At 46.0% G+C, this 22,939-nt stretch overlaps 1 pseudogene; it reads left to right on the top strand.

The window, feature by feature from the left end:
- The first annotated feature begins 822 nt into the window (after positions 1–822).
- The window catches only part of LOC102259244, a 96,653-nt pseudogene continuing 74,536 nt past the window's right edge, over positions 823–22,939 (top strand).

Here is a 22,939-nt window from a genome sequence, read left to right as displayed (position 1 = left end):
TTCTTCCCGGGTACCGCGTGCTCTGTGCGCCCACCTGGAGGACGTATTCTGTATCTGACAGGCCTCCTCATTAGCGATGGATTTCTCTTCAAAACGTTCCCGCGATCTGTAAATGTTGCCACTGAACTAGTTCTTATTGTTTTCCTTCTGTTACTTTATACAGCCAGAGCCTCTTCGTTTGACATTAAACTTGAGGCCGATTTCCTGGAGACACTGTTGGTTACTAACCAATAAAAGGTCTGGGTTTCTTCTGTGCTGTGGCAACATCAAGTCCTTGCTGCTTCTTCCTGGTGTTAAGGCTTCGTACACTGGAACCGAACCTGTTTAGCTTTTCTCTTTTTCTTCCCCTTAAGGAACAGGGATCCAAATGCTCCGTGTTGGCCATGGGAACGAAGGTTTTTGGGGCGTAGTGATGAACAGTAACAAAATGTTTTCACTGGACACGAAGTACGGGTCAGACGCTTTCAAGGGTCTTCTCAGGGGCCCCACGAGGTAAATCTCGCAGCATCTGCATTTTGTAAATAAAGGTGCTTGAAGGTCAGAGAGGTTAATTACCTCACCTGCAGTCACAGAGCGGGTGGGGGTACAAAAGGCCTCTGAACTCAGGCAGCCTGACGGGGGACGAACCCTCCACCCGCTCACCGAGCTTTCTTACGCTCTCACCCGTGGGACGAGTGGCTCGGGGTGCAGCGGTCAGTGTTTCTAAGGCGAACGCACGAGTTCGTGATTCTTCGAGGCCCTCTTCAAATTGATCCCACCTCTGAATGTTTGCAAGCTTTACACCCAGCGCCCGCATGGCCCATCCTCATCTGGATGAGAGCCATGGCCAGTTCCCAGGGGGAGGAGCCCAGACGCTGGGACCACGACAGTCCACACGGAGTGGACGAGAGGCTGTCGCCTGGGGTGCTGCTTCCTATGGGCCTGACCCATCCATCCGAAAACATGACCCACCAGCGGGAGAGGGGGGCTTACAAGTGCCCCAGGGGTGAGGTTGGTGCTGAGCACCAGGGCAGCCTAGGAAGCAGACACCCTGTGGGCTCCGGGATGAGGCCTCCAGGCTGGCGTGGACACTCAGGCCCCCGCTGAGAACCGTGCGGACAGTCCAACCTCTGCACCCTTTGGCTTATAGCTGACTTCCGCACGGAGATCTCCCCTGAGAGGATGGAGCAGGTACGCGTGACTTGGCAGCTGGGTTTTGATTTGTGGTGGGAACTCGGGCTTTCTGGTTTATGCATCTGAGCTTGATTAAGGTGAGTCTGTTCCCCCCGGCCTTGTTTACTGTGGGCTGAGGACAAACTGAAATTTCTGGGTCTGCAAATGAGGGCACCCCATCCTGCTCCTGAATAACCTGCAGGGAAGGACCCTGCTCCCTCAGCCCCTCCCCTGGCCCCAGGGAGCAGGAGGCGGAGGTCCATCAGATCAGAGGTGCTATGAGGTTTCACCGGGTCGGTCCCCATAAAAGGGCGGGTCCCAGGGGTGGTGTGCCTGAGGGCTCCCCCCCGGTGAGGCCCCCTGCTCTTGGCATTCACCTGCACACTCCTCTCCAGTCCTTCCCCCCCGACCCTGCGTGCTGAGCTCACCGCGGTCCCCAGGGCTGGACTGCCTGTGCCCACACTGCTCGCTGCGATCGCCCTGGTCAGCTCCGAGGAGGGTCCTGGGCAGCCCACTGCGATGAAGGACGTGGCACTCTCCCTTCCGGAGCTGCTGGCCGGGAGGTCGCTGGGACGCAGGCACCCTTTCCTGGGTCACTGGCCTGACTCCTAACAAACCAGGAAGGACTCGACCCCTGGGACAGAGCCCACGGAGGCAAGGCGGACTGGGAGCCAGGCCCTGAGCTATGGGTGACCCCGCCTGTCCCTGCTGTCCCGGGTCAGCAGTGAGCCTGGCTGATGGGGAGCCCCACGCGGCAGCCACACAGGGCCTGCCTTTCTCTTTCCTGCTCCCCCCGGGGGCGGGCATGACGGCGGATCAGTGCATGAGTCTTGAGGTTCAACCACAATTTCAGGAATAATTGTGCATATCTTCATGGGTCTTACTCTGTTTTCAATGTGTCATTTTATTGTATGTGATGTTGCCCTTTTGAGGTCAGAATACACATTCAGGGCTTCTCACCCTCAGCACGACAGACATTTGGGGCAGGCGCGTGCTTTGTTGTGGGGCTGTTTGTGCTGTAGATGTCCCTGCCCCTACCGACTAAGCAGCCACTGCTCAGAGTGACAACCCAAAATGTCCCCGCCGTCCCTGCACGTCCCCAGGAGGGCACCCCACCTCTGGTTGAGACCACGGCTCTCAGAGGCTGACCCGGGCCTTCGGCTGAAGCAGTTGGCGCTGGTACTTGACATCCTCCAGGCAGTGGTCCTGTGCAGAGGCCCTCCCTTTATCTGGACGCACCTCCCCTTTGTTTACTTGGGAACGGACGTCACCGCTGGGCAGAGGGCCACCGCTGCGGCCCCGCCGTCTGCCAGCTGGCTCCTGCCAGGCTGCTGGCGGCCGCGGGTGTTCAGGGCACTGCTCCTGGGGTTCAGTGTGGGGGTGAGGTACTGGGGGACCCTGCCTTCAACAGGAGCTCAGACTGGCGCAGAGACTGTCTTTTCCCGCAGTCTCCTTCCCAGTCTCCTAACCTCTGAGACTGTCCATGGTGAATATGCAACGAGGCCGCTGACCTCTGTGGACCTGCCCCAGAGACAGGCAGGCCATGCGGGGCAGACGCGTGTTCCAGGCCCCGAAGACGTCCTCCTTCCTGGCCACCACCCGTCAGGTTGACAGAAGAAAAAGAAACACTGATGCTACTCTGAGAGCACGCAGGTGGCAGCAAGGCACATGCACACTTCAGCGCGCCCTTACGTGTGGGCGTGTGGCAGGCTGGCCTCGGCGACCCACTAAAGCTATTTATTAGATGAAGAAATGCCACAAGTGTTTGTGTCCAGTTTACACGAATTCCTCACACATATCAACGTGGCCACCACCAGGTGCCAGTCCTGGACATGTAACAGGCAAAGAACAATCTGAAGAGAGAGCATGTGCAGGGAGAAAGTGAGATTGTTTAATCAGCCACTCACTGCCTGAAGAGTCCCAATACCAGAACGAGCTACTTAAATCTAATCAGCTGCCCTGGCCCGGCTCAGTGGTTGGAGCTGGGCCTGCACATCGAAGGGTCGCAGGTTCAATTCCCGGTCAAGGGCATGTACCTGGGATGCAGGTTCCATCCCGGCCCCTGTCGGGGTGAGTGCAAGAAGCAACCAATCGATGTGTCTCTCACATCGATGTTTCTCTCTCTCTCCCTCCTTCTCTCCTTTTTATTCTCTCTAAAAACCAAGGGGAAAAATACCCTCCAGTGAGGATTAACCAAAGAAATCTAATCAGCAACAAAACCAACACACCGTCTCCCCCTCCTTCCTTCCACTGTAGTCAGGAGCGTCCAGAGCTGGCACTGGGTAGCGGCCTGTTTGACATGCATCAGAAATGAGCCCTGAACATGGAAACAAACTTAAGGTACATTAGGTTACATGTTCACCTAACGAATAGCTTTCGCGGGTCCACTCTGTGTGAGGTGATCTTTCAGTCACTCTAACGAAGGGAGGTTTTTTTTGTTTGTTTGTTTTTGCTTTGTTTGTTTTTCAGTTGGAGAGGGATGAGGAAACATAACTGGAATAAAGTGAGAATGAAGGAAATACCGGAGCAGGAGAAAGATGCCGAATCACGGAGCTGACAGTTAGTCGTGCAGGTGGAGTGAAGGGCAGATTCTTATCTGACCAGAGTTAAATTTGGCACTCCTGACTTTTCTGGGTTTCTTCTTGCCTTTCTTTGTTTCAAAACCTAACAGTTTGCTATTTAAACTTTTAGCAATTCTTTTTTGTGTGTGTTCAAAGAAAGGACATTCAAATAGAAGGTCAGACTGTATCTGCTCCCCACTTGTTGTGGGCTCAGCCCGAGCCCCGAATGGAGGGCAAGCTGCCCCCGGCAGCTCCCAGGTCCCGGGGGGGGCCTGAGCACCCCTCCTGTGACAGAGCTTTGTGCCCCTGGAAAGCAGCGTTGCTGAGAGCCGGCCCATGTATAATTCAGCAGCCATCTGGGGCAGCTGGCACAGCGTGGAGGAGTAGGTCACGTGTGCCTCGGAGTCCCCACTAACCGGGGCGTCTGAGGACACGAGGGAGAGAATGTCTGACCCCCTGAATCAGTATCTCTGCACCAGTGTCACGGTTACACCCGACAAGGCTGGAGATTTGCGACTCACCAGGCACAGCCCACAGGGTGTCTCCAGCAGAGGCGAGGACAAGAGCTGGCAAACACTCCGGCCCCAAACTCTGCCAGCACACCGCTGAGGAAAGGCTGGCTAACCCATGCCCGAGCCAGCAGCCAGGCTGCCTACACCTGCCCTGGCTGCCCCACCACTGCAGGGGAGAGGGGAGGGATAGCACATTGTGCAGATGTGTCCAAACAGAACTGGGGGCACTTCTAGTTTTAAAACTCCGCGTGCAGAGTGGGTCTTTCCCCGGCCTGACCCACAGGAAAGCAGGCAGAGACGGCTGACGGGACAGAGCGGAGCCGGCCTGAGATGGACTCGGGGGAGGGAGGTGCACCTTGCAGAGGGCCCTTTGCAAAGTCTGCTGTGACTGCACCCCTCAGAGAGTACGAGCGAAAAGAAAAAGCAAGTCCAAGTGGAGGGGAAGGGGCCCCTGAAGGCCTGCCAGCCAGCTTCCCACCACATGCTGGCACCACGAGCTGCTGCGGACCCGCTAGAGCAGCTCAGGGTCCCCTCGCCCCCTCCCCCAACAGCGAGGCTGGCATGACTCCCTCGCCCCAGAGGATGACACCCAGGACCTCAATCACTTTAACAGAAAGGCAGCTTCGCTAGGGCAGATGCCCAGGAGAGCGACAGGCTGAGAAGTCTTTATTCCTTTAAAAAGATATATTTACTTTTCAACTACAGTTGACACACAATATTAGATTAGTTTCAGGTTTCTAGCACAGTGATTTGACAGTTATGTAACTTATGAATCGATCATGCCAATAAGTCTAGTACCCACCTGACGCCACACATAGTTATTACAATATTATTGATTATAGTCCCTCTGCTGTACTTTACATCCCTGTGACTATTCTGTAACTACCAATTTGTACTTCTAAATCCCTTCCCCTTTACACCCATCCCCCCACCCACCTCCCATCTGGCAACCATCAAAATGTTCTCTGTATCTCTGCGTTTGTTTCTGCTTAGTTTGTTTGTTTATTTTGCTTTTAAGATTCCACATATAAGTGAAATCACATGGTATTTGTCTTTCTCTGTCTGACTTAGTTCACTCAGCACAATATGTTCTAGGTCTATCCATGGGATGCAAGATTTCATTCCTTTTTTATGGCCGAGTCATATCCCACTGTATTATATGTCCCACTTCTTCTTTATCCCTTCTTCTATTGACGGACACTTGGGTTGCTTCCATATATTGGCTATTGCAAATAATGCTGCAGTGAATACATGGATTCATATGTCTTTACAAATTAGTTTTGTTGGTTTCTTTAGATAAATACACAGAAGTAAAATTGCTGGGTCCTTCCTTTGTCTTTTGTTATAGCCCTTGTGTTAAAGTCTATTTTGAGTAGCATTATATTGCTACCCCAGTTTTGTTTTTCATTTCCATTTTCATAAAACACCTTTTTCCATCCCTTTGCCTGCAGTCTGAAGTGAGTCTCTTGTAGGCATAGTAAATAAGGGTATTGTTTTCTTATGCATTCAGTCACTCTAGGTCTTTTGATCAGAGTATTTGGTCCATTTACATTTAAAGTAATTGTTAATAGACTATTGTCATTTTATTGTTCCTATTTTCTATCTTTTTTCTACTACTTCTTAAAGAAATTCCTTTAACATTTCTTGTAATACAAGTTTGGTGGTAATGAACTATTTTAGATTTTTCTCTCTGGGAAGCTCTTTATTTGTCCTTCAATTCTAAATGATAGCTTTGTTGGGTAGAGTAATCTTGATTGTAGGTCCTTGCTTTTTATCACTGAATATTTTATGCCAATCCTTTCTGGCCTGAAAAGTTTCTGTTGAGAAATCACCTGACAGTCTTACGGGAGCTCCCTTGTAGGTAACTGTCTCTTGCTGCTTTTAAGATTCTCTCTTTGTCTTTAAACGTTTGCATTTTAATTATTATGTATCTTGGTGTGGGCCTCATTGTTTGGGACTCTCTGCACTTCCTGGGCTTGTATGTCTATTTCCTGCAATTGGTTAGAAAGGTTTTTCATCATTATTTCTTCAAATAGGTTTTCAACTCCTTGCCCTCTCTCTTCTCCTGTGATGCGAATATTGGTATGTTTGATGTTGTCCCAGAGGTGCTTAAGCTATCCTCATTTTTTAAAAAATTCTTTTTTGTTGTTGTTGATCTGATTGAGTTTTTTTCTGCTATCTTATCTTCCAAATCACTAATTCCATTCTCGGCTTCATCTAATCTACTGTTGATTCCCTATAATGTATTCTTCATTTCTGACTGTTGTTTTTTTTTTATGTTATATATCTCCATTTTTATGTTTCTTATCTCTTTGGTGAAGTCCACACTAAGTTCATCTATTCTTCCCCTAAGTTCATTGAGCGTACTTATAACCACTGTTTTGAATTCTGCACCTCATACATTGTTCATCTCCATTTTGTTTAGTTCTTTCTCTGGTGTTTTGTTCTGTTCTTTCATTTAGTATGTTTCTTTGTCTTTTAATTTTGGCTCCTCCCTGGTTTTGTTTCTATGTATTAGGTGGAGCTGCTACATCTCCCAGTCTTGGAAGAGTGGTGGCCTTATGTAGTAGGTGTCCTGTGGGTCCTTCTGGCACAGTCTCCCTGGTCTCCTTAGCCAGGTGCCTTAGGTGTGTCCCTTGAGTGTGCCCTCCTGTAGTTGTTTAGCCTTGATTGCTGGTGGCAGGTCAATGAGAGGAATTGACCCTCAGGGTGATTAGTTTTGAGGACTGGCCGTGATTACAGTGAAGGAGCTATTGTGCAGAGGCTGACCCTACAAAGGAACAGTTTTGTGGAGTTCTGGTGCCTTTTGAACTAGCTCTTTAGGTGTGTTGTTTATGGAAGTGGTTGAGTGGTGCTGTGGTGTGGTCTACAGCTGGCCACCAGGTATGTTGGTTCTGGGGACTCACAGAGGAACTCTGGTGCAGGCCACGGTCAGTTGCTGCCTGTGTCCTGCAGATGGTTTCCACTTGTGCTGGGCTTAGAGGTGCCTGAGACAGGCTAAGCTGCAAACTGAGGCCGGCTGCCACTAGTAATGGGGCTGCTTAGCAAGAAGTATGGGGCACACTGAGGCCAGATTATGCTTGTTGGGGTTTGTGAAACTTTGGGAAATTTTAGAAATGTCCACAGCATCAGCCAAGACAGGCTATTTGTATGGAAATGCCACTGGAAGTGGCTTGGTTGGGCCCATCAGTTGGGTAGGGCAGGGTCTCCAGGGATTACCAGGGTGGTGGAAAAAGAGTTAGCTAGGTAGATGGAGACTCAAATATGGCTCCCATCTGCTGGGGTGCATGCTAGGTCGGGGAGGGCTCAACAAAGGAACAATGGCTTCTGCCAGCACACCTGTCTGGGAAAAATCTGCCCCTCCAGCCCTCTCCCTGAAGTCAGACAGTTCAATTCCCCCTCCCCCTCCCATTTATCCCTGGTGGCCTTTTGGACTGCTGCCCCAGTGCTGGAGCTCAAAGGGAGTGAGCTCTTTAGAGAGCGATCCATGAGTGGGACCTTTAAGAGGAATGCCTGGGCCCTAGCTGATTTGGCTCTGTGGATAGAGCATTGGCCTGCGGACTGAAGGGTCCCAAACGAGGGTCTCTGCCAGCACTTCTACCTGGGAGAAAGCTGTCCTTCCCGCCCTCACTGGACCATTCAGTTTTTCCCTTTGTGTCCCTGGTGCCTTTCAAGCTGCTGTGAGTCCAAGTAAGTCCCTGTATGGCCCCTTTAAGAGGAACGCCTGGTGATAGAAAAAATTAAGTCAACTTAAATTTTTAAAAAAGAGGAATGCCTGGGATTCTAGCAGCCTTCACATCCAGCCAGAGCTGGGGTTCCTGGTGTGGGTTGGGACTCCTCGCTCCTCAGGGGGTATCCCTGCATGCCAGACATCCCTCCCAATTTTTAACTGCCACACGTGGGTGTGGGACCAGCCCGTTCTGCATCTCTGTCCCTCCTACCAGTCTCCACATGGCTTCTTCTGTATCTCCTTAGTTGTAGGACTTCTGCTCAGCTAACCTTCACGCGAATCTCAATGATGGTTGTTCTGTAGTTTTGTTCTAACTTTGAATTCAAATTTATTGGCAGGAAGTAATAGTCTGAAGCCAAATGGAAGCTGCAGTGGTCCACACTGGGTGGCCTAGGACAGTGTGTGAGGTCACACTTCCTTCTACAGTCGTGTGGTCAAAACAAGCAGGTCAGGTCAAACTGGCTCAGGTGCAGCCTCAGTGCCAACTCCAGAATGTGTGCCCGCCACTGGAGCCCAGCTGATAACTGCTGTGCAGTGCACAGGCCTGTAAACATGAATTTTCTGCAGAGACAACACTGTGAAACAACAGTAGTCAAACAGCCAACCCTCCCGCCCTAAAAACCTTAATACCAGGTTTCTGGAGAGATGACTTTTCAATGCTATGGTTGTTCTTTACTTCAAGCCGTAAACCTGCTACTGAATTGACTATACACAAACTAAATTCTTCTTAAAATGCATCAGACATCAGGCCCTATTTTAAGCCCTTTGTTGCATTTACTCAGTTAGTCTTCAGAGGCCCTGGAGGGTAGGTATTATTGATCTTTTTGGTATCTTCATTTTACACGTGGAAAACTGTGACACAGAAAGGTCGAGGGACCTGCCCAGGGTTGCAGAACTGGATTCAGACTGTGGGTGCCGAGGTTTCTGAGCTTGTGTTCCTAATCATAGGCTATACTGCCTCCTGATGGACTAACAAGGACTTAGTTCCCTGGCAATACCGGTGCCTCCAAATACACAGTTCATAAGGATGCACTGTCACACATGGTCACATTTAATGGGAGCCACACCCCCACTGACAGCCTGTAATGAAAACAAATGCTTATTTCCTAATAAATCATCACACAGCAAAGACAGAGCTTTGGGAACCCCTGCTGACCTCCCCTTTGGTAGGTGCCCAAATCTTCTTTTCTAGAAAAACCCAAATAACTTTGGGCAGCAATATAGCCAACTGAAAATACCTCCCTACAGAGGACCTATATGGATCGATAGTGAGGCACACCTACATATTCAGGTGTAAATATTTAATAGTAAAAGGCTAAGTGCTTCCCCCCTGTGATTGGGGAAAAGGTGAGGATGCCCGTTAGCACCACTGCCATCCAACATTGTATTATAGGTCCCAGCCAGGGCAATAAGGCAAGAAAAAGAAATTAAAGGTGAAGAACTTGGAAAGGAATAAGTAAACCCATCTTCATGCAAAAAGACATACTTTTCTATGTAGAAAAACCTAAGGAATAACTACTAAAGCTTCTAGAAATAATACGCAAATTAAGCAAAGTCACAAGATACAAGATTTTTGATCAACAAAAATCAGTTGTATTTTTTATATTCTAGCAATGAACAACTGGAATTTAAAAGGAAAATACCATTGCAATGGTATCAAGAACATGACATACTTACAGATACATTTTACAAAATAGTGCAATATCTGTGCATGAAAACTCCACTACACTGCAAGGGGTGCCCAGGCAAAGAGGGAGCTGCTGTGTTCATAGGGCAGGAAAGTCTGTATTGCTAAGATGTCACTTCTCATGTCGAGCTATAGATTCAACACAATGCCAATCAAAATCCCAGCAGACGCCCAGCCGGTGTGGCTCAGCAGTTGAGCGTCGACCCAAGAACTAAGCGGTCATCAGTTCAAGTCCCAGTTGGGTGTGTGTGTGTGTGTGTGTGTGTGTGGGGGGGGGGTGTTCCTCTCTCATCGATGTTTCTATCTCTCTATCCCTTTTCCTTCCTCTCTCTCTCTCTAAAAACCAATAAAAACATTTTAAAAATATTTTTTAAAATTCCAGCAGACTTTTTTTTGGGTAGAAATTAACAAGTTTATATAATAAACTTATAAGAAATACACAAGACCTAATATAGTCAAAACAATTTTGAGAAAATTAGAGGATTCACACTGGTATCAAGACTTCCTATAAAGCCATCGTAAACACACCTACATTATACTGGGATAAGGATAAAAATATAGATGAATGAAAAACTGTATGGAGTTCAGAAATAGAGCCACACAGTATTGCTCAGCTGATTTCCAATCAAGGTACCAAGGTAACTAAAAGGGCAAAACAAAACAAAACACCCAGTCTTTTGAACAATCAGTACTAGAACTGAATACACACGTGCAAAAACAAACAAACAAAATAAACTTCACCATTTACCGAAGCTAGCACCATTAATATCATATGCCGAAATGCAAGAGGTAAATCCGCAAAACTTCTGGAATAAACGATGGGAGAAAATCTTAGTGACATTGGATCAGGCACAGATTTTGTGAGATAAGACCCAAAAAGCTCGAATTTCATAAAAATTAAAAGTCTGCTCTTTAAAGCCACTATTAAGAAAGCAAAGAGTCAGGTAATGGGTTAGGAGAAAATCTTTGCCCCTAGAGAATGCTGTATCCTGGCGTTGGGGGCCTGAGAGGGGGGGCAGCTGTGGGGACTTGTCTCGTCTGAGAGCCCGGGTCAGAGTGTACCCCCAGGGCCCTTTGTCTCCCATGCCTGCCCCCACCCCCGGGCTCCACTGCCCCAGCACCCCATTCCCTGAGAAGGAGGCAGCGGGCAGCACCGCAGGGCGAGGGAGGGAACAGCCCTTGTCGGGGAGTGAGCCCCGGGATGCACAGCTGGGACCCCTGGAGAAACACCGGCCAGGAGATGAAAGACGTGAGGTGTGAAGGATGCAGGTGCGAGGACTTGCTGAGCACCCCTGTGCCTGCATAGGGGAGACACTATGGCTTTACAGCGAGTCTCAGGGAAGTCCAGTAACAGCCCCTCAATCACACACTGAACGCCATGTCTGGCTCCAGTGGTACGGTGTGCTCGGGGTGGGGGGTCCTGCGGCCCTCCGAGTCCCCAGTCCCCGAGAGCGTGGACAGCACACTGTCCGCAGACACTGCCGCACGGGTACAGTTCCCAGCACACGTGTTTTCAGACACACACGCATGTGCACGCCAGGCTGCCTCTGCCCTGATCTATGTCCAGGCCCAGGACACGGGCCTCCCGCGTCAGGCCCTGGTGCATGCAGCTCTCTCCGCTGGCCTCCGGTTCCTCTGGTTTCAACAAGTGCCCCCACCCAGCTTCCCGCCCCTGTGTCCTTCTCTAGGCTCCCACCGGTGGCACGTCCCTCCGTGGAAGCGCCTGCCACTGCAGTGTGAGTGCTGCTCCAGCCCCGGCAGAACAGTGACCAACCCAGCACAGCACAGCGGTCAGGCCAATGACCGCAGGAAGGAGCCCCTCACGCAGATGGGGTGACAGTGGGCATGGTGCACAGGAGGGGGCGGAGGAGAAACCGGATGCAGAGGACAGAGAAACAGCCAGAGGGAACCGGGCAGAGAGCTGTGGCGTCTGCCAGGCTTGCTTTGGCATCTCTGCTCTCATGTGCACTGTCCACGCTCAGGGCTGGGACTGGCAGAGTGAACAGACCCAGGACGAGTGGAGTCCATTCCCAGCTGAGGCCTGACTGTTTGTGTCACACACACAAGAGCTGCAGGAGTGGGGGCCACACGTTTGATCTCACCTGTTCCTGAGTCTCTTCCAGCCATGAGGCTTAACCGAAACTGTCAGAACATGAACTCGATAGGGTCTTGGCAAAGGGCTCCTCTAATTGACTCTATTACTTCCTAATTTCTCCTTCTTTCCCTCTTCCGAGCCAAGCGAAGCGTCTGCTTCTCATTACCGGCCTTTCAGAATAGAAAGTGATCGTGGGGTGACGCGTCTTTGGTCATTTAGCGTGCATTTGAACTCCACGCTCCTTCTATCGATCCTGATGATTTTTGACAAAAGATATGTAAATAAACAGATGCTTGATAGCGTCTCCCTTTCCTAACAGCCTCCTCGTTTTAAAAGCCCCTCCCACACTGCTGGTTCTGGTGGAGAGAGGAGCAGAAGTGGGGGAGTCAGGAGGCCTTGAATAGATTTCACAGGCCCCAGCGCACGCCTCTGGAACACGGTCAGCTGGCGAGATCCTGTTTCAATAACACGATCCTTGCGTTCAGCTGAAGACTGCGCGATGGAACCTGACTGCCCTAGCGGCGGCTTAAAGCTGACATAAGGCAGAATGATGGACATTTAATACGTGAAAGAAACGAGGCCTCGCGATCTGTTTCCTGAATCTCTGCGGCAGCTCATCTGGTGCTCGGCCCACGAGACGCAGGAGGAGGCATTGCAGGGGCTGCGTGAAAGGCAGTGGGCATGGGGGTTCGGGCTGAATTGGCAAACAGGCGATTGAGGTGGAAAGCAAGGAACACACTGCAGTTTGGACTCCCCAGGGCTCTGTGTCCACCGATGGTGTCCTATCTCCCCAGGGCACGAGCTGGAGCCCGGGGACATCCACGACTCCACCTTCAGCGTTGTCCCCATCAAACTGTCCCAAGTGTCACCAAATGCCCCTCGAGCTCATGGCACCACTCCACAGCTCGGGCTGGATCCCACTCTTCCTAGGGGTTTGGTCCTGTGGCCTCCCAAAGGGTCACCCTCTCAGCACTGACTCCAGAATGATCTTTCTGACACCAAGGTGGGCAGGCCATGCCCCATCACCTGCAGGGACGGTGGAAGGTTCTCCGCCCTGCGTACAGGGTGCACCAGGCTCAGTGAGGACCCACGGGCTGTGCAGTCACCCTCTTTCCAGCCTTTCTAGCCAGGACGGGGATGCCTGCTGGCTTGCTGCTCAGGCCCTCACTCACATCCATGCCTTGCTTCCCAGGCCCTGCCCCGCTCTGCCTGGGATGAGGTGGAGAGGCACGCTCTGCCGCTCATCATGCAGGACTCAGCTCAAGGGCACTGTGCTCTATGTGCCACCCGCCCACAGAACGGGGCGGCCCTCCCAACGCTCAGACCCTCTCACGGCACTCCCCCTGCACCTGAATCACTGCCTCCCATCCCTCCCGCCGGAGCCTCCCAGCCAGACTCTCGCTCGTGCCCAGCGAATTGTGTCATTGGGAGCAACGTCTTTCAAATGAGGAACTACTTAATAAAAATAAAAATGGTTACAGGGCATCTTTTTGTTTGTTTATTTAAATATTTATCTGAAACTCCAACAAAGCATTTTCATTTCACTGTCACTGGGAGGCTAATAGTTTTGGCTAACCTTTGAGGAATTCTAAAACAGCCCAGGTTTACAATGTGAGGCAACCTCTGTGTGAGCTCCGTGTGCTCAGGGAGCAGAGCTGAGATGCTTGTGAGAAGCCGTGATTTAACACGGGGGTTAACAAATTACAACAGAACAGCCTATTCAAACAGCATGCGGTGCCAGTTCTGGGGAGCAGGGAAGAAAGGTGGCGGGCCACCGAGAGCTGCTGCATGAAGTCTAGGCCGGTAAGTGTCTGTCCCCGTACCATGCCACGAAGCTGGCAGGGGGTGGGTGGGAGCTAGCACTGCCTCAGTGGAGCTGTTGCCCTTCATAGAGATGTATGACTCCCTCCTTGGCACATTGCTGTTTCCCAATGTCATCCACCACCTGTAGGCTTGGTCCTAAGGGCCAGCTGGATGGAGGTCCCTGCCACCACCGGACAACTTCCCTCTTCTCAGTCTTGCAACAAGTTGTTGGCTCTATGGCAAAGTACCAGGCCCTAGGCTGCCCCTCATTACAAATGTCCTTGATCCCAGCTAACCACGAGGGTCTGCCCACAGGCTTTGTGGAAGGGCAGACTGAATAAGAATTAGAGGCTCATTCCTGTTGACCCCAATACTACAGTATCCAGTACCATCAAGCCTGAGGATAAGTCGGCCCCATCATCATGAGAGCTTCAAGAAACTGTCATTCAAGCCCACAGCTAATATCATACAGTGAAAGGCTGAAAGCTTTTCCTCGAAGATCAGGAACAAGACAAGGAACCCCAGTAGGACTCTTACCAGTCCTATTCAGCATAGTACTGGAAGTCCCAGCCAGAACAACTAGGCAAGGGAAAAAAATAATAAAAGGCATCCAAAGTGTAAAGGAGAAGAAAAATTGACTCTATTTGCAGATCACAGGATCTTATATGTAGAAAATCTTCTACCAGAATACCATTAGAATATATGCATTCAGTGAAGTTGCAGGACATGAAATCAATATACAGAAATCAGTTGCATTTCTATCCACTAACAATAAAATAGGTGAAAAAGGAAAAAACTATCCCATTTACAATTGCATCAAAAAACAATAAAATACTTGGGAGTAAATTTAACCAAGGAAGTGAAATATCTGCTCACTAAAACATTGATGAAAAAATAAAGATACAAATGGAAAGATATCCCATGTTCATGGATCAGAAGAATTAATATTGTTAAAATGTCTATAATAACCAAAGCAATCTATTGATTCAATGGAATTCTTATCAAAATTCCAAAGGCATTTCCCCCCAAAATTGGAAAAAAAACCACAATCTTAAAATTCATATGGAACCACAAAAGACCCCAGATAGCCAGAGCAATCCTGAGAAAGAACTAAGCTGGATATATCACACTTCCCGATTTCAAACTATATTACAAAGTTATAGTAATCAAAACAGTATGGTACTATAACAAAAATAGACACACAGACAGATGGAATGGACTCAAGAGTCCCAAAATAAACTCATATATATGGCAATATTTGAAAAGAAAGCCAAGAATACTCAATGGGAAAGATAGTCTTTTAAATAAATGGTGTTGGGAAAACTAGATAACCACACAGAGCAGAATGAAATTGGATGTTTATCTTACAGAAACAACAAAAACTAATTCAAAATGTATTAAAGACTTAAATATAAGATCTAGAACCATAAGAAAACATTTAAAAAAGCTCCTAGACATTGGTCTTGGCAATGATATTTTTGGATACAACACTGGAAGCACAGGCAACAAAAGCAAAAGTAAACAAATGAGACTACATCAAACTAAAAAGCTGCACAGAAAAAGAAACAATAAAATGAAAAGGCAGCCTGTGAAATGGAAGAAAATCTTTGCAGACCATTTACATGGTAGAGTTTAATATCTAAAATATGTAAGGAGCTCATATAATTCAATGGTTTTAAAAATCCAGTTTGAAAAATAGGCAGATGACCTGAATAGACATTTCCAAAGAAGAAAGACAAATGGCCAACAGGTACATGAAAAGATGCTCAACATCGCTAATCATCAGGGAAATGTAAATTAAAACCACAAGGAGATATCACCTCACAAGTGTTAGAACGGCTATCATCAAAAAGACAAGAGAGTGAGCTGGCGAGGAGGTGGAGAAAGGGAGCTTTCGTGCACTGTTGGTGGGAAGGTAAATTGGTGCAGCCACTATGGAAAACAGTATGGAGGTTCCTCAAAAAAGAAAAAAACAATGAATTGCTGTTTGACCCAGCGATACCACTTTGGAGTACTTATCTGAAGGAAATGAAATCACTATCTCAAAGAGATATCCCATGCTCATTGCACCATTATTCACACTAGCCAAGATGTGGAAGCAACCAAAGTGTCCATCTATAGATAAATGGATAAAAATAATGTGTGTTTATATACAGTGGAATATTATTCAGTCATGAGAAAAAGTAAAATCTTGCCATTTGTGACAACATGGGCGGGGGGGGGGGTTTGAGGGCATTATGCTAAGTGAAGGAAGTCAGACAGAGAAAGACAAATACTGCGTGACCTCACCTAAAAACACTGAAGTCACAGAAACAGAGTAGAACGATGTCTGCCAGGGGTTGGGGTGGAGACATGGGGAGATGTTGGTCAAAAGATACAAACTTCTAGTTATAAGATGAATATGTTCTGGGAGCTACTGTACAGCGTGGTGACTACAGCTAACAATACTCCCCCTCTGGGATCGCCACGTCACCATCAGGCAATGTCACCACTGCCTCACTGAATGGCATTAAGTGGAATCAAGCATTATTAACTCTTTTGTGTCAGGCTGCTTTCACTACACATAATGTCTGTAAAATTCACTCGTGTTGCTGCTTGCAGCGTAATTTATCGCTTTTTATTGCTGAGGACAATTCCGTCGAGTGAATACACCACAACTGGTTTTTCCAATGTCATCGTAATGAACTTTAGGGCTGTTTCCAGTTTTAGGAAACCAAGTTTTAGGTTTGTTTCCGCTTTTATTGACAAAGCGGCTACAACCGTTCTTGCACAAGCCTTTTGGTGAGCATGTTTTCATTTCTCTTGGGTAAATGCCTGGGAGGGAATTGCTGGTCACAGGGTGAATATATATTTAACCTTATGAAAAACTGCCAAACTGCTTTCCAGAGTGGTTACCATTTGACACTACCAACAGCAAGTCTGAAAGTCCGCGTTGCCCACATTGCCACAGGATTGAGTGTTATCAATCGTTTTCATTTAAACCACTTCAGTGTCATGCTATTTCATTGTGGTTTTAATTTCTATTTCCCTGATGACTAATAAGATTGAGCAAAGTTTCATGTGCTTGTTACCAGTCTTTCATCTTTCAGTAAAGTGTCTTTTTAAGTCTTTTTTTTTTTTGCACTATAGTTGACTTTTATTTCTTTCAAAGAACTACATTATTTAGAGACCATGATGGTCTTTTGCATGTCAACTTGGTTAGGTTGCCATCTCCAGTTATTCATTCCATACTGGTGCTGTGAAGGTGTTTTGTGATTAAAACCCATAATCAGGTGACAGGCAGGAAACATATCATGGATAGTCAGGGCTGTGCCTGATTTCATCAGCTGCCAGGTCTTAAAGACGGGCCCAGGCTTCCCCTCGCTGGGCAGCAGCTTTGCCGCCTCGCATCCCAGCCTGCTCTGCTGACAGTCGGCCCTGCGGGTGTCAGACTCACCTGGCCAGCCCGGGACTGCAACTATGGAAGTCGACTCCTTGGAGTATCTTTTATTAACGATCTCCCACTGGTGTGTCTTTTCTGACTGAACTGTACTGATACAGGGAGAAAATTTTGCTTTTTAGAAACAGTATTGCCACAGAACGTTTGTTGAAATAGAGAATAAACAACCAACAGAAGCTATCAGCCTAGTGAATGCAGGAAGTACAGTACATATTCTAGATAAAAGTCTTTTGTCAGATACATGTATTGTAGATAATTTCTCCAAGATTATGGCTGGCCTTTTTTGTTTTCTTAAAGAACAAAAATATTTTTAATTTTGGGAAAAATCCAGTTAATTAATATTTAACTTAATGGTTTGTGCCTTTTATCTCCTTTCTAAAAAAATAATCTTAGTTTACCCAGCTCCACAAAGATATTCTTTTTTGTTGTCTTCTGAAAGTTTTATGGTTTTTACTTTCACTTTAAGTCTCTGATCAATCTCAAATTATTTTTTGTGTATTCTACAGGGAATCGCTCAAGGTTAACCTTTTCCATTCAGATATCCAGTTGTTTCCTACACGATCTGTTGGGGGGAAAAATCCTTTCATCATTTAATTTTTTTATACCTTTGTCAAAAATCAAATGAACATATGTATGCGGGTCAATTTCTGGACTCTAGTATTCTGTTGATCCATTTGTTTATCTTCATCCCAATCACAAACTGCCTGGGTTGTTGGAACGTTACCATCAACTTTGAAGTCAGGTAGTGGGAGGCCTCCACATTTCTTCAACTTTTTCCATAGTCATTTTGGCTATTTTAGGCCATTTGCATTTCCCTATGAATTATCAAGTCAGTATGCGGGTTTCTAAGTAATTTCCTGCTGAGATTTTGATTGATATGGTGTTGAATCTATAAGCCAATTGGAGGAGAATGAACATCATAGCAATATTAGTCTTGTTATGCACAAACATGATGTACTTCTCCATTTATTACTTTCTACAACGTTTTATAGTTTTCAATGTACAGATTTTGCATTGTTTGAATTTTTATTGTTAAATGTATTCCTAAGAACTTCATGCTTTTTAAATACATATATATATATATATTTTTTTAATTTGGCTCTCAAAAGAAATTTCATAAATACATATATTTTTATTGATTTCAGAGAGGAAGGGAGAGGGATAGAGAGATAGAAACATCAATGATGAGACAGAATCACTGATTGGCTGCCTCCTGCACACCCCACACTGGGAATTGAGCCCGCAACCCCCAAGCATATGCCCTGACCAGGAATCGAACCATGATCTCCTGGTTCATAGGTTGACACTCAACCACTGAGCCATGCTGGCTAGACAAGAACTTAATGTTTTTAAAGAATATTGTAAAATTAATTTTACATGTTTTCTAATTGTTTATTGATAATACATAAAAAATAAAATCTAATTTGGATATTGAGTTTGTATCCTGTAACCTTGTATTGATGTATTAGTTCTGTTAGTGTTTAGGTTTTGGGTGTTTTTAGTAAATTCTTTCATATTTTCTATGTAAACAATTTTTTCATCTGCTAATTAAGACAGCCTTCTTTCTTCCTTTACAATTTTTGTGTCATTTATTATTTTCCTGCCTTGCTGTGCAGCTAGCACCTCCAGTGTAATGTCAATAGAGGTGGAGGAAGTGTACATTCTTGCCCTGTTTTCTACCTCAAGGAGAAATAAAGCATGCAATATTTCTCCCTAGGATATGATGTTAACCATAGTCTTATGGTAGATGTACTCTCAAAATTGAGGAACTTCCTTTCTATTCATACTTTGCTAAGACTTTTAAACCATGAACTGGTGTTAGATGTTGTCATTTTTTTTTCTGCATTACATAATCATATAATTTTCTCCTTTATTTTGTCAATATTGCAAATTCCATTGACTGGTATTTAAATGTTAAAGCACTCTTGCATTCCTGGAATAAACACCACCTGGTGATATACCCTTTTTCATATTGCTGGATTTGATCTTTAATATATCATTATACATTTCTACCTACATTCATGAAGAATATTGGTTTATAGTTTTTCCTTATTATATACTTACTAGAGGTGTGGTGCACGAAAATTCATGCACTGGGGGAGGGGGAACCCTCAGACCAGCCTACCCCCTCTCAGTCCGGGAGCCTCAGGGATGTCTGGCCTCCCACTGCGAGAGGCGACCGGGCCAATCAGGGGAAGGCGCCACTCCCATCACCCCGCTGCTGCTGCCACTGCTGGCTGCGGCTGCCGGCCCTCCTCGGCCCTCGCAGCAGCCTCCACCGCCTGCCCTCCTTGGCCCTTGCAGCTGCTGCAGCTTTTTCCAGAAGGATGTCCAGGAAACGTCCAGTCTATCCAGTCTAATTAGCATATTACCCTTTTATTAGTATAGATTAGTTCTTGGTATCAGTCTTATGCTGGTTTTTGAAAGGGTTTTGTGTAAGATTGGTATTGATTTATCTTTAAATATTTGAGAGTGTTCAACAGAAAACCATCTGAACATGGAACTTTCTTTGTGAGATGTTTTCATAACAAATTAAATTCATTTAATAGATATTTTGAGGGTTTGTGTTTTTTTTGCCTGCTTTGGAAAGCTGTTTGTTTTTTTTTTCCTTTTAAAAGGAATTTATTCTAAGTTCTTGAATTCATTTGCATAAAGTTGGTCATAATATTCTATTATATTTTTAATATATGTACTATCTTATCCTATATGATAAAAGGGTAATATGCAAATAGACCGAATGGCGGAATGACCAGTCACGATGATGCACACTGACCACCAGGGGGCAGGCGCTCACCAACGCAGGAGCTCACTTGATCGGGGCCTGCCAGTCAACCTCTTGGTCTTTTTCCCCAGCCGGCAGGCTCCGATCGCCTGATGGTGAATGGGGAACTGGGGGTGGGTGGCGGTGGGGTGCGGGGCTGGCTGCCGGCGGCCTGGGAAGATGGCCCTGATGGCAGACCAGACCTAGGGACCATACCTGTGCACAAATTTCATGCGCTGGGCCTCTAGTATATATATAAAAGCCTAATATGCAAAGTGTCCCCTTGGGAGTTTGACTGACCGGGAGTTTGATCACTCGCTATGATGTGTGCTGACCACCAGGGGATGGTGTGGAACAAAGGAAGGCCCCAACTGGCAGCTGGCAGCCACTAGGGACCCTACCCGTTAACGAATTTCATGCACTGGGCCTCGAGTATGCTAAAATGTCCCCTTTTAGTCTTGCTCTCTCATACAATCTTGCTAGGGGTCAATTTACCAATTATTTTATAGAATAAACTTTTAAATTTGTTTATTTTCTCTAGTGTGTTCTCTATTGACTTATCTCTAATTTTTATTGTTACCTTTATTCTACTTATTTTACTCTTCTTTTTATAACTTCTTAAGGTGGAGGCTTACATCATTTATTTAAACCCTTTTGTTTTTGTTGTTAATCCTAACCCGAGGATATTTTTTTCCATTAATTTTTAGAGAGTGAAATGGAGGGAGAGAGGGAAATATCAATATGAGAGAGACACATTGATTGGTTGTCTCCTGTATGTGGGGCCAGGAATTGAACCTGCAACTCAGTTATATGCCCTTGACCAGGAATCAAACTTGTGACTCTTTGGTGTGCAGGCCAAAGCTCTAACCACTGAGAAACACCAGCCCAGGCTATTTGAAACCTTTCTTATTGTCTAAGATAAGCATTTCAAGCTATAAATTTCCCTCTAAGGACTCCTTTCACTACAGCCCACAAAGTTTTATATGTTGTGTTTTCATTATATTCAGTTTGAAATACTTCCTAATTCCCTTACTGATTCCTTCTTTGATTCACAGATTATTTAGAGATGCGGTGTTTAATATTTATATATTTGGGAGATTTTCCAGATAGCATTTTGTTATTGATCTCTAATTGAATTGTCAATCAAGAATATATTCTGTATTATTTCAATCTTTTAAAAATGTATTGAGACTTGTCTTATGGACAGCACTGTAGTTCCGGATGTAGTTTCAATAAATGTCTGTAAATAGGTTGAGTTGGATGATAGTGTTGTTCACATTTTCAGTAGCCATACTGGTCCAACACTTCTGAAGGAGAATCTCACAATACCTAACTGAACGACATATGCACCTACCTTCGGACCCAGCAATCACATTTCCAGAAATCGTCCCTGAAGATACACCTTAAGCAATGCTAAAATTCATATGCATCCAGTTGTTCCACTGTAGCATTATTTCCAATTGAAAAATATTAGGAGGAAAATCAAATGCCCACGTATTAGAGAAGGGTTGAATAAGCTATGGTACATCCACACAGTATATTATTCTGCTATTTTTTTAACCCGGTAGATCTCTATGAAGTGATTCCAGGATATACTGTTAAATGGAATAAAATTGCAGAAGAGTATCTATAGTATGCTATCCTTCATGTAAGAGAGAAAGCAGTGCTGTATGAGAAAACACACACTTCTGCTTTTCTGTATGAAAGAAATACAGGAATGATAACCCCATGAAAGGACTAAAAATGGGTGTGGGGGTGAGAAAGGAGTGTCCATTCTCTGAGCATACCTTTTTGTGCAGCTTTGAGTCCTAGACACTTAGGGAATTTTCACACAGCCAAAACATGAAGATCTCAACCAAAAAGCACAGAGGGGATCCCAAAGTAGAAGATACGTAGGAGGAAAATAACCTAACAGTGTCACAAATGAATGACACAGCCTCACAGAAGGGTGTGGAGAAGGAAAAACAAGTGGAAGTTGGAAATATTGTGGAATTAGAATACTCTTTTGATTAGATGCTGTAAAGCTAGATTCACAAACAAAACCACTGTGTTCTCTCCTGAAATGACTTAGTGTGTGCACTAGGGAAGGCCAAATAAGGAAACACATGGCAGACCATGAAAGCCAGGTTTCTCTCTTTCTCAGAGAGAGAAATTACAAATACGAAAGGGGAAGGCCTGTGGTTTGGGATTGGAATCAGAACTCCCACTGTGCACTCATGGTTTCCAATATACATGCATACAGATCCCTGTGAGAATGTATGAGTTAGGAAACATACATGCATGTATAAACACTGAGTGGCCAGATTATTATGACCACCTGACATTTGTAGGCAAATTAGCTGTAATTTCGCCCTGAAGTGGCTAGAGGGCCAGACCATTATAAATAGGGAAGCAGGTTGTTTACCACAACAGTAGAAGTGATTTTTTTCTGAAGATATGGGTAAACAACACGATTTAACAGCCTTTGAATGTGGGATATATATATTTACACTGAGTGGCCAGAGTATTATGACCACCCCATCAGTACTTCATTGCCTTCAATACTGCGGTGATTCTTCTTGGCATTGACGCCACGAGATGTTGAAAGGTGATGCAAGGAATCTGACACCATGCCTGATGAAGAGCACTGTCCAGTTCTGTGAGATTTGATGGTTGTGGAACCAGCTGCCTGATGGCTCTTTTACCTTCATCCCACAAATGCTCAATTGGATTGAGATCTGGTGATTGTGGGGGCCACCTAAGCAAGGTAAAGTCTCCCTCATGTTATTGAAACCACTCTTGCCCAATATGAGCACCGTGGCATGGCGCATTGTCTTGTTGGAAGAAGCCATCTCCACTGGGATACGCCATCAACATGATAGGATGAACTTGATCACAACGATGCTTAGGTATGTTGTGCTATTCAGACGTTGTTCCACACAAATTAAAAGGCCTAAATCATGCCAGAAAACATGCCCCAAACCATAACACTTCTCCCACCAACTTGAAGGGTTGTACTCATGCATGTGGGGTACATACTTTCATGCTGTTTCCGCCATATTCTCACTCTGCCATCTGCATGATGCAACTGGAAATGTGATTCATCGGACCACATGACTTTTTTCCAATACTCGACTGTCCAATCCTTGTGTTCCTGTGCTAATTGGAGACGTTTTATCTTGGTAACTGCAGACAGCAAAGTTTGAACAGGAGGCCTTTG

Source organism: Myotis brandtii, unplaced genomic scaffold (genome assembly GCF_000412655.1).
Source record: "Myotis brandtii unplaced genomic scaffold, ASM41265v1 scaffold1085, whole genome shotgun sequence".
In the NCBI taxonomy this organism is placed as follows: Eukaryota; Metazoa; Chordata; class Mammalia; order Chiroptera; family Vespertilionidae; genus Myotis; species Myotis brandtii.
The sequence above is the reverse complement of the archived record's forward strand: the minus strand, read 5'-3'. Positions and strand labels throughout refer to the sequence as shown.